Source organism: Ipomoea triloba, chromosome 2 (assembly GCF_003576645.1).
Source record: "Ipomoea triloba cultivar NCNSP0323 chromosome 2, ASM357664v1".
NCBI classification, from domain to species: Eukaryota; Viridiplantae; Streptophyta; class Magnoliopsida; order Solanales; family Convolvulaceae; genus Ipomoea; species Ipomoea triloba.
The window spans coordinates 21,573,018-21,585,105 of record NC_044917.1 but is presented as its reverse complement, the minus strand read 5'-3'; the positions used below and the strand labels follow the sequence as shown (position 1 = coordinate 21,585,105).

The following is a 12,088-nucleotide window of genomic DNA, read 5'->3' as shown; positions in this document are numbered from 1 at the left end:
ACAAATTTTTTGGTGAAGTAATTTTAATAACTACACAGCAAAACTTATTTAGCATTTATCGTCACACATATTTGAATAATTAATATTAAAATATTAAAAATATATAAATTAATTGCATCACTTATTTTAAATAAATGTTTTTTTATCAACCCGTAAATAAAGTAGCACAAGCAAAATCAAATCCCAAATTGAGGCACAAAAACCGTGTTACATAATCGATGGACTCGGTTAGATTTATTGTTAACGGAGAACCAAAATGTAAGTTATGCAATAGTCAATGAACATTTTTTTTTAGAATTAATGAAAGCTATGTTCCTCACCTATAATGATTTTTCACAATTAGGTGGAACAGGAGGAAGAAGAAATTCAGAATATGAAAAGATAGTTTTAGCCCTTTCTTTGATGACCAAATAACAACAAACATTGGCGAAAGAAGAGGAGGAAGAAACCTAGCTGATGAAATTACGGTTTTACCCCTTACGTTAAACTTGAAATAACAACCAAACATTGGAAATATTTTGATTGATCAGAATTGACATTTCTACAATTGGAGATTAAATTATTTCTCGTTTGGAAATGGCTTAGCCCGGACTCGAACCGGACCTTTTTAATATAAAAAAAAAACTACTCGTTTTGTAATGGCTTCGCCCAGACTTGAACAGGAGACCTTCAGTGTGTTAGATTGACGTGATAACCAACTAAACCACAAAACCATCTGTGTTTTTTGGGCATTAACTAATTATTTGTACAATGATCCAGATCGTATGGAGGTCAGAGTAATGCATTACTAGATAAGATGTAAACAATAATGAACAGTATTAGAGAAATTAGTTCATTGCTTTTCGTAAGTTTAATTTAAACTTTATATCTGCAACTCCTATATTCAAAATGGCTCTAAAATGGATCAGTCCTAAACCATCCTATTTCACTTTTAGCATGTGAGAATGGGGATATATGGTTAAGAAAATGCAGATAAAAATAAAAATCGATTCAGCCAGTTGAACAGTACAAAATTCAAAAACAGAAAAAATATTGAGTGATACAAATTTTTCAGGCTATCTAATTAGACGAATCTATATTTAACACAAATTTTTTGGTGAAGTAATTTTAATAACTACACAGCAAAAAAAACTACTCGTTTATCGTCACACATATTTGAATAATTAATATTAAAATATTAAAAATATATAAATTAATTGCATCACTTATTTTAAATAAATGTTTTTTTATCAACCCGTAAATAAAGTAGCACAAGCAAAATCAAATCCCAAATTGAGGCACAAAAACCGTGTTACATAATCGATGGACTCGGTTAGATTTATTGTTAACGGAGAACCAAAATGTAAGTTATGCAATAGTCAATGAACATTTTTTTTTAGAATTAATGAAAGCTATGTTCCTCACCTATAATGATTTTTCACAATTAGGTGGGAACAGGAGGAAGAAGAAATTCAGAATATGAAAAGATAGTTTTAGCCCTTTCTTTGATGACCAAATAACAACAAACATTGGCGAAAGAAGAGGAGGAAGAAACCTAGCTGATGAAATTACGGTTTTACCCCTTACGTTAAACTTGAAATAACAACCAAACATTGGAAATATTTTGATTGATCAGAATTTACATTTCTACAATTGGAGATTAAATTATTTCTCGTTTGGAAATGGCTTAGCCCGGACTCGAACCGGACCTTTTTAATATAAAAAAAACTACTCGTTTTGTAATGGCTTCGCCCAGACTTGAACAGGAGACCTTCAGTGTGTTAGATTGACGTGATAACCAACTAAACCACAAAACCATCTGTGTTTTTTGGGCATTAACTAATTATTTGTACAATGATCCAGATCGTATGGAGGTCAGAGTAATGCATTACTAGATAAGATGTAAACAATAATGAACAGTATTAGAGAAATTAGTTCATTGCTTTTCGTAAGTTTAATTTAAACTTTATATCTGCAACTCCTATATTCAAAATGGCTCTAAAATAGATCAGTCCTAAACCATCCTATTTCACTTTTAGCATGTGAGAATGGGGATATATGGTTAAGGAAAGGCAGATAAAAATAAAAATCGATTCAGCCAGTTGAACAGTACAAAATTCAAAAACAGAAAAAATATTGAGTGATACAAATTTTTCAGGCTATCTGATTAGACGAATCTATATTTAACACAAATTTTTTGGTGAAGTAATTTTAATAACTACACAGCAAAACTTATTTAGCATTTATCGTCATACATATTTGAATAATTAATATTAAAATATTAAAAATATATAAATTAATTGCATCAATTATTTTAAATAAATGTTTTTTTATCAACCCGTAAATAAAGTAGCACAAGCAAAATCAAATCCCAAATTGAGGCACATAATCGATGGACTCGGTTAGATTTATTGTTAACGGAGAACCAAAATGTAAGTTATGCAATAGTCAATGAACACTTTTTTTTAGAATTAATGAAAGCTATGTTCCTCACCTATAATGATTTTTCACAATTAGGTGGGAACAGGAGGAAGAAGAAATTCAGAATATGAAAAGATAGTTTTAGCCCTTTCTTTGATGACCAAATAACAACAAACATTGGCGAAAGAAGAAGAGGAAGAAACGTAGCTGATGAAATTACGGTTTTACCCCTTACGTTAAACTTGAAATAACAACCAAACATTGGAAATATTTTGATTGATCAGAATTTACATTTCTACAATTGGAGATTAAATTATTTCTCGTTTGGAAATGGCTTAGCCCGGACTCGAACCGGACCTTTTTAATATAAAAAAAACTACTCGTTTTGTAATGGCTTCGCCCAGACTTGAACAGGAGACCTTCAGTGTGTTAGATTGACGTGATAACCAACTAAACCACAAAACCATCTGTGTTTTTTGGGCATTAACTAATTATTTGTACAATGATCCAGATCGTATGGAGGTCAGAGTAATGCATTACTAGATAAGATGTAAACAATAATGAACAGTATTAGAGAAATTAGTTCATTGCTTTACGTAAATTTAATTTATACTTTATATTTGCGACTCCTATATTCAAAATGGCTCTAAAATGGATCAGTCCTAAACCATCCTATTTCTCTTTTAGCATGTGAGAATGGGGATATATGGTTAAGAAAATGCAGATAAAAATAAAAATCGATTCAGCCAGTTGAACAGTACAAAATTCAAAAACAGAAAAAATATTGAGTGATACAAATTTTTCAGGCTATCTGATTAGACGAATCTATATTTAACACAAATTTTTTGGTGAAGTAATTTTAATAACTACACAGCAAAACTTATTTAGCATTTATCGTCACACATATTTGAATAATTAATATTAAAATATTAAAAATATATAAATTAATTGCATCACTTATTTTAAATAAATGTTTTTTTATCAACCCGTAAATAAAGTAGCACAAGCAAAATCAAATCCCAAATTGAGGCACAAAAACCGTGTTACATAATCGATGGACTCGGTTAGATTTATTGTTAACGGAGAACCAAAATGTAAGTTATGCAATAGTCAATGAACATTTTTTTTTAGAATTAATGAAAGCTATGTTCGTCACCTATAATGATTTTTCACAATTAGGTGGGAACAGGAGGAAGAAGAAACTCAGAATATGAAAAGATAGTTTTAGCCCTTTCTTTGATGACCAAATAACAACAAACATTGGCGAAAGAAGAGGAGGAAGAAACCTAGCTGATGAAATTACGGTTTTACCCCTTACGTTAAACTTGAAATAACAACCAAACATTGGAAATATTTTTATTGATCAGAATTGACATTTCTACAATTGGAGATTAAATTATTTCTCGTTTGGAAATGGCTTAGCCCGGACTCGAACCGGACCTTTTTAATATAAAAAAAACTACTCGTTTTGTAATGGCTTCGCCCAGACTTGAACAGGAGACCTTCAGTGTGTTAGATTGACGTGATAACCAACTAAACCACAAAACCATCTGTGTTTTTTGGGCATTAACTAATTAATTGTACAATGATCCAGATCGTATGGAGGTCAGAGTAATGCATTACTAGATAAGATGTAAACAATAATGAACAGTATTAGAGAAATTAGTTCATTGCTTTTCGTAAATTTAATTTATACTTTATATCTGCGACTCCTATATTCAAAATGGCTCTAAAATGGATCAGTCCTAAACCATCCTATTTCACTTTTAGCATGTGAGAATGGGGATATATGGTTAAGGAAAGGCAGATAAAAATAAAAATCGATTCAGCCAGTTGAACAGTACAAAATTCAAAAACAGAAAAAATATTGAGTGATACAAATTTTTCAAGCTATTTGATGAGACGAATCTATATTTATAACAAATTTTTTGGTGAAGTAATTTTAATAACTACACAGCAAAACTTATTTAGCATTTATCGTCATACATATTTGAATAATTAATATTAAAATATTAAAAATATATAAATTAATTGCATCAATTATTTTAAATAAATGTTTTTTTATCAACCCGTAAATAAAGTAGCACAAGGAAAATCAAATCCCAAATTGAGGCACGAAAACCTTGTTACATAATCGACGGACTCGGTTAGATTTATTGTTAACTGATAACCAAAATGTGAGTTATGCAATGGTCAATGAACATACTTTTTTAGAGTTAATCAAAACTATGTTCCTCTCACTATAGTGATTTTTCACAATTAGATGGGAACAGGAGGAAGAAGAAACTCAGAATATGAAAAGATAGTTTTAGCCATTTCTTTGATGACCAAATAACAACAAACATTGGCGAAAGAAGAGGAGGAAGAAACCTAGCTGATGAAAGTACGGTTTTACCCCTTACGTTAAACTTGAAATAACAACCAAACATTGGAAATATTTTGATTGATCAGAATTGACATTTCTACCATTGGAGATTAAATTATTTCTCATTTGGAGATGGCTTAGCCCGGACTCGAACCGGAGCCCTTTTTAATATAAAAAAAATTACTCGTTTTATGATGGCTTCGCACGGACTTGAACCGGAGACCTTAAGTGTGTTAGATTGACGTGATAACCAACTAAACCACAAAACCATCTCTGTGTTTTGGGCATTAACTAATTATTTGTACAATGATCCAGATCGTATGGAGGTCAGAGTAATGCATTACTAGATAAGATGTAAACAATAATGGACAGTATTAGAGAAATTAGTTCATTGCTTTACGTAAATTTAATTTATACTTTATATCTGCGACTCCTATATTCAAAATGGCTCTAAAATGGATCAGTCCTAAACCATCCTATTTCTCTTTTAGCATGTGAGAATGGGGATATATGGTTAAGGAAAGGCAGATAAAAATAAAAATCGATTCAGCCAGTTGAACAGTACAAAATTCAAAAACAGAAAAAATATTGAGTGATACAAATTTTTCAAGCTATTTGATGAGACGAATCTATATTTAAAACAAATTTTTTGGTGAAGTAATTTTAATAACTACACAGCAAAACTTATTTAGCATTTATCGTCATACATATTTGAATAATTAATATTAAAATATTAAAAATATATAAATTAATTGCATCAATTATTTTAAATAAATGTTTTTTTATCAACCCGTAAATAAAGTAGCACAAGGAAAATCAAATCCCAAATTGAGGCACGAAAACCTTGTTACATAATCGACGGACTCGGTTAGATTTATTGTTAACTGATAACCAAAATGTGAGTTATGCAATGGTCAATGAACATACTTTTTTAGAGTTAATCAAAACTATGTTCCTCTCACTATAGTGATTTTTCACAATTAGATGGGAACAGGAGGAAGAAGAAACTCAGAATATGAAAAGATAGTTTTAGCCATTTCTTTGATGACCAAATAACAACAAACATTGGCGAAAGAAGAGGAGGAAGAAACCTAGCTGATGAAAGTACGGTTTTACCCTTACGTTAAACTTGAAATAACAACCAAACATTGGAAATATTTTGATTGATCAGAATTGACATTTCTACCATTGGAGATTAAATTATTTCTCGTTTGGAAATGGCTTAGCCCGGACTCGAACCGGACCTTTTTAATATAAAAAAAACTACTCGTTTTGTAATGGCTTCGCCCAGACTTGAACAGGAGACCTTCAGTGTGTTAGATTGACGTGATAACCAACTAAACCACAAAACCATCTGTGTGTTTTGGGCATTAACTAATTATTTGTACAATGATCCAGATCGTATGGAGGTCAGAGTAATGCATTACTAGATAAGATGTAAACAATAATGAACAGTATTAGAGAAATTAGTTCATTGCTTTACGTAAATTTAATTTATACTTTATATCTGCGACTCCTATATTCAAAATGGCTTTAAAATGGATCAGTCCTAAACCATCCTATTTCTCTTTTAGCATGTGAGAATGGGGATATATGGTTAAGAAAATGCAGATAAAAATAAAAATCGATTCAGCCAGTTGAACAGTACAAAATTCAAAAACAGAAAAAATATTGAGTGATACAAATTTTTCAGGCTATCTGATTAGACGAATCTATATTTAACACAAATTTTTTGGTGAAGTAATTTTAATAATTACACAGCAAAACTTATTTAGCATTTATCGTCACACATATTTGAATAATTGATATTAAAATATTAAAAATATATAAATTAATTGCATCACTTATTTTAAATAAATGTTTTTTTATCAACCCGTAAATAAAGTAGCACAAGCAAAATCAAATCCCAAATTGAGGCACATAATCGATGGACTCGGTTAGATTTATTGTTAACGGAGAACCAAAATGTAAGTTATGCAATAGTCAATGAACATTTTTTTTTTAGAATTAATGAAAGCTATGTTCCTCACCTATAATGATTTTTCACAATTAGGTGGGAACAGGAGGAAGAAGAAACTCAGAATATGAAAAGATAGTTTTAGCCCTTTCTTTGATGACCAAATAACAACAAACATTGGCGAAAGTAGAGGAGGAAGAAACCTAGCTGATGAAATTACGGTTTTACCCCTTACGTTAAACTTGAAATAACAACCAAACATTGGAAATATTTTGATTGATCAGAATTGACATTTCTACAATTGGAGATTAAATTATTTCTCGTTTGGAAATGGCTTAGCCCGGACTCGAACCGGACCTTTTTANTCAGAATATGAAAAGATAGTTTTAGCCCTTTCTTTGATGACCAAATAACAACAAACATTGGCGAAAGAAGAGGAGGAAGAAACCTAGCTGATGAAAGTACGGTTTTACCCCTTACGTTAAACTTGAAATAACAACCAAACATTGGAAATATTTTGATTGATCAGAATTGACATTTCTACAATTGGAGATTAAATTATTTCTCGTTTGGAAATGGCTTAGCCCGGACTCGAACCGGACCTTTTTAATATAAAAAAAACTATTCGTTTTGTAATGGCTTCGCCCAGACTTGAACAGGAGACCTTCAGTGTGTTAGATTGACGTGATAACCAACTAAACCACAAAACCATCTGTGTTTTTTGGGCATTAACTAATTAATTGTACAATGATCCAGATCGTATGGAGGTCAGAGTAATGCATTACTAGATAAGATGTAAACAATAATGAACAGTATTAGAGAAATTAGTTCATTGCTTTTCGTAAGTTTAATTTAAACTTTATATCTGCAACTCCTATATTCAAAATGGCTCTAAAATGGATCAGTCCTAAATCATCCTATTTCACTTTTAGCATGTGAGAATGGGGATATATGGTTAAGGAAAGGCAGATAAAAGTAAAAATCGATTCAGCCAGTTGAACAGTACAAAATTCAAAAACAGAAAAAATATTGAGTGATACAAATTTTTCAAGCTATTTGATGAGACGAATCTATATTTAAAACAAATTTTTTGGTGAAGTAATTTTAATAACTACACAGCAAAACTTATTTAGCATTTATCGTCATACATATTTGAATAATTAATATTAAAATATTAAAAATATATAAATTAATTGCATCAATTATTTTAAATAAATGTTTTTTTATCAACCCGTAAATAAAGTAGCACAAGGAAAATCAAATCCCAAATTGAGGCACGAAAACCTTGTTACATAATCGACGGACTCGGTTAGATTTATTGTTAACTGATAACCAAAATGTGAGTTATGCAATGGTCAATGAACATACTTTTTTAGAGTTAATCAAAACTATGTTCCTCTCACTATAGTGATTTTTCACAATTAGATGGGAACAGGAAGAAGAAGAAACTCAGAATATGAAAAGATAGTTTTAGCCATTTCTTTGATGACCAAATAACAACAAACATTGGCGAAAGAAGAGGAGGAAGAAACCTAGCTGATGAAAGTACGGTTTTACCCCTTACGTTAAACTTGAAATAACAACCAAACATTGGAAATATTTTGATTGATCAGAATTGACATTTCTACCATTGGAGATTAAATTATTTCTCGTTTGGAAATGGCTTAGCCCGGACTCGAACCGGAGCCCTTTTTAATATAAAAAAAATTACTCGTTTTATGATGGCTTCGCACGGACTTGAACCGGAGACCTTAAGTGTGTTAGATTGACGTGATAACCAACTAAACCACAAAACCATCTGTATTTTTTGGCCATTAACTAATTATTTGTACAATGATCCAGATCGTATGGAGGTCAGAGTAATGCATTACTAGATAAGATGTAAACTGTAATGAACAGTATTAGAGAAATTAGTTCATTGCTTTTCGTAAGTTTAATTTAAACTTTATATCTGCAACTCCTATATTCAAAATGGCTCTAAAATGGATCAGTCCTAAACCATCCTATTTCTCTTTTAGCATGTGAGAATGGGGATATATGGTTAAGAAAATGCAGATAAAAATAAAAATCGATTCAGCCAGTTGAACAGTACAAAATTCAAAAACAGAAAAAATATTGAGTGATACAAATTTTTCAGGCTATGTGATTAGACGAATCTATATTTAACACAAATTTTTTGGTGAAGTAATTTTAATAACTACACAGCAAAACTTATTTAGCATTTATCGTCACACATATTTGAATAATTAATATTAAAATATTAAAAATATATAAATTAATTGCATCACTTATTTTAAATAAATGTTTTTTTATCAACCCGTAAATAAAGTAGCACAAGCAAAATCAAATCCCAAATTGAGGCACAAAAACCGTGTTACATAATCGATGGACTCGGTTAGATTTATTGTTAACGGAGAACCAAAATGTAAGTTATGCAATAGTCAATGAACATTTTTTTTTAGAATTAATGAAAGCTATGTTCCTCACCTATAATGATTTTTCACAATTAGGTGGGAACAGGAGGAAGAAGAAACTCAGAATATGAAAAGATAGTTTTAGCCCTTTCTTTGATGACCAAATAACAACAAACATTGGCGAAAGAAGAGGAGGAAGAAACCTAGCTGATGAAATTACGGTTTTACCCCTTACGTTAAACTTGAAATAACAACCAAACATTGGAAATATTTTGATTGATCAGAATTGACATTTCTACACCACGAAACCATCTATGTTTGGAAATAGCTTAGCCCGGACTCGAACCGAAGCCCTTTTTAGTATAAAAAAAACTACCCGTTTTGTAATGGCTTCGCCCGGACTTGAACCGGAAACCTTCAGTGTGTTAGACTGACGTGATAACCAACTACACCACGAAACCATCTATGTTTTTTGGGCATTAACTAATTATTTGTACAATGATCCAGATAGTATGGAGGTCAAAGTAATGCATTACTAGATAAGATGTAAACTGAACAGTAATAGAGAAATTAGTTCATTGCTTTTCGTAAATTTAATTTATACTTTATATCTGCGACTCCTATATTCAAAATGGCTCTAAAATGGATCAGTCCTAAACCATCCTATTGATATGTCATTAAATGGCATCATATTTGTGCTTGTTTATGCTTGCTTTTTATTCAAGTATTATGTAAAGGAATGTGGAATAACTCTTAATTTGTTGTATTTTGTTTGAAGGAAGAAATGACCGAGCAATGAGCAAACAAGCATGAAAAGGTGTTAATCTTTAGAGAAAACGGGGCTTTAAAGCATAAGGAAAACACCCAAAGGGACACCGGAGAACAAAGGAGCAAAACGAAGGCGTGGAGGTCAATTTGAAGAACTCACGCTCACACTCACACCGTGAGTGTCAGCGTGAGTCCTCAGTGTGGTTTCTGATAAGAAACTCACGCTGAGACTCACGGTGTGAGTCTCAGCGTGAGTGCTGATCAGAAACTGATCATTGAACTCACGCTGACACTCACACCGTGAGTGTCAGCGTGAGTCTAACTGATCATTGAGACTCACGGTGACTTCCTATCCTGGAGGCTACGAAATGGCGCAAAAATTACACTATAAATACCATTAGTTGGTTATTTTCTATTCACTTTTGAATTTCCAAATGTCCCATTTAGTTTTTCTCTCTAGAAACCTTTAGAAAACACTTCCCACACTTGTAATCTACCATTAATTAGGAAATTTAGAAGAAGAATCCACTTGTATTTCCAACATTCAACATCAATTTCAGATTATTCATTCCATTAAATTATCAAGTTAAGTTCTTTATCTCATATTTTAGCATTTATATTTCTCAAAGTTTCTTTTGAATTCCATGTTTATTATTCCAATTGCTTTTAGTTTTACATTTCAAGCATGAATAGTTAAACATTTTTAGGATTTGAATTGAACTTCCTTGAAGTATGAATCCCAATATGAATTAAATTACATAAATTAGGTTTTGTATTGTCTTAATGTTGAACTTGGTTATGAATTGCGTAGAATTGAATTGACTCTTCATAATTATGGTCAAATTATGCAAGAGATATTTGGAATTGGTGTTCCACCTATGAGAATAGGGCTACACCATAGCCATACCTCTCATATTTCTTACTCACCTTTGAGAAAAGGGAGTTTGAAGGAAATAGGCACACAAAGTATTTGTTAAATTGCCTCTTCTAACCAAGTTGCCATGAGAATGGGACTTAGGATTAGTTGATAGTCCAATTGATCACGAGAGTGACATTGGCACTTAAACCATTTCCCCAAGTTCATCATCTAGACTTGCATAACTTAAACTTTAGACACAAGGGATTTTATTCAAGGATGTTTGGTTCAAATCTCTATTTCATCTATTGTTCTTTTAATTCAATTACTTGTTTACATTACCGATTATTTGAACATGAACTACTCAAATATCTTTAGGTTAGCTTTCAAACACTGCATGAACCCGTGCTTAACCCCTTATTACTCAAACTCCCATTAATCCATTCCTTGAGGACGATACTCTTAATTTCAATCACCACTAAAAATACAACTTTCAAATGGCGCCGTTGCCGGGGAATGTCATCGGTTTTTGAGTAATGAGTCCATTTGGGTTAACATGGGAGATCATTCAAGTTAGAGAGTCTAACCACCATCATTTACTTGTTATTTTTGCAATTTACTTTGTTTGTTTTTGAAGTTTTTGGATACTTGAATTATTGTTACTACTCTCACAAGCAATTACTTGTAGTTGCAAAACACTATCATGTCTTTGTGATTGTAGGTTGATCCTCTATGATGTTTTCTCAAGCAAGATATCCACAAGATGATTACTATGAAGACCAAGGAGGATATAGGCAAACAAGGGGAGGCTACAATGCTCAACTTTCTAACCCCTATGATTATGAAAATGATGAGGACTATATAGCACAATATCAACCAAAAAGGCCACCACTAAGGACACATGATGATGAGGCATATGAGTATGATGATCCACCACGAAGGCAATCATCAAGAACGCAATATGATGATAGGCAAAATGGTGATTACCACTACTCAAGGAGAGCTTCACCACCACCTCAAAGAAGATTATTCTATGATGACCCATCGGAGGTATACCAAAGGTCTTATTATTGTCATGATTATGAGCATCCAATGAGGGATCTACCACCACGGAGAAACATCTCTTATAATCATTCAAGAGAATATCAAACACCTAGGTATTACTGGGATGATTATGGAGAAGGATATCATGATCAAGAGGACTACTACTATGAGGACCGGGGGGATAGAAGGAGTGCATCTCACCAACGCTACAGTTCTCAATCTTACCCCTCTAGTCACTATGATGAGGATGCAGATTACTTTCCACAAAGAAAAACCATTAATTC

General features: G+C 31.9%; 1 non-coding gene across 1 annotated transcript; it reads right to left on the bottom strand.

The window, feature by feature from the left end:
* Positions 1-9,523: 9,523 nt before the first annotated feature.
* Positions 9,524-9,597, bottom strand: TRNAV-AAC. The gene has a single exon. It is a non-coding gene; the product is annotated as a tRNA-Val (tRNA).
* Positions 9,598-12,088: the final 2,491 nt, after the last annotated feature.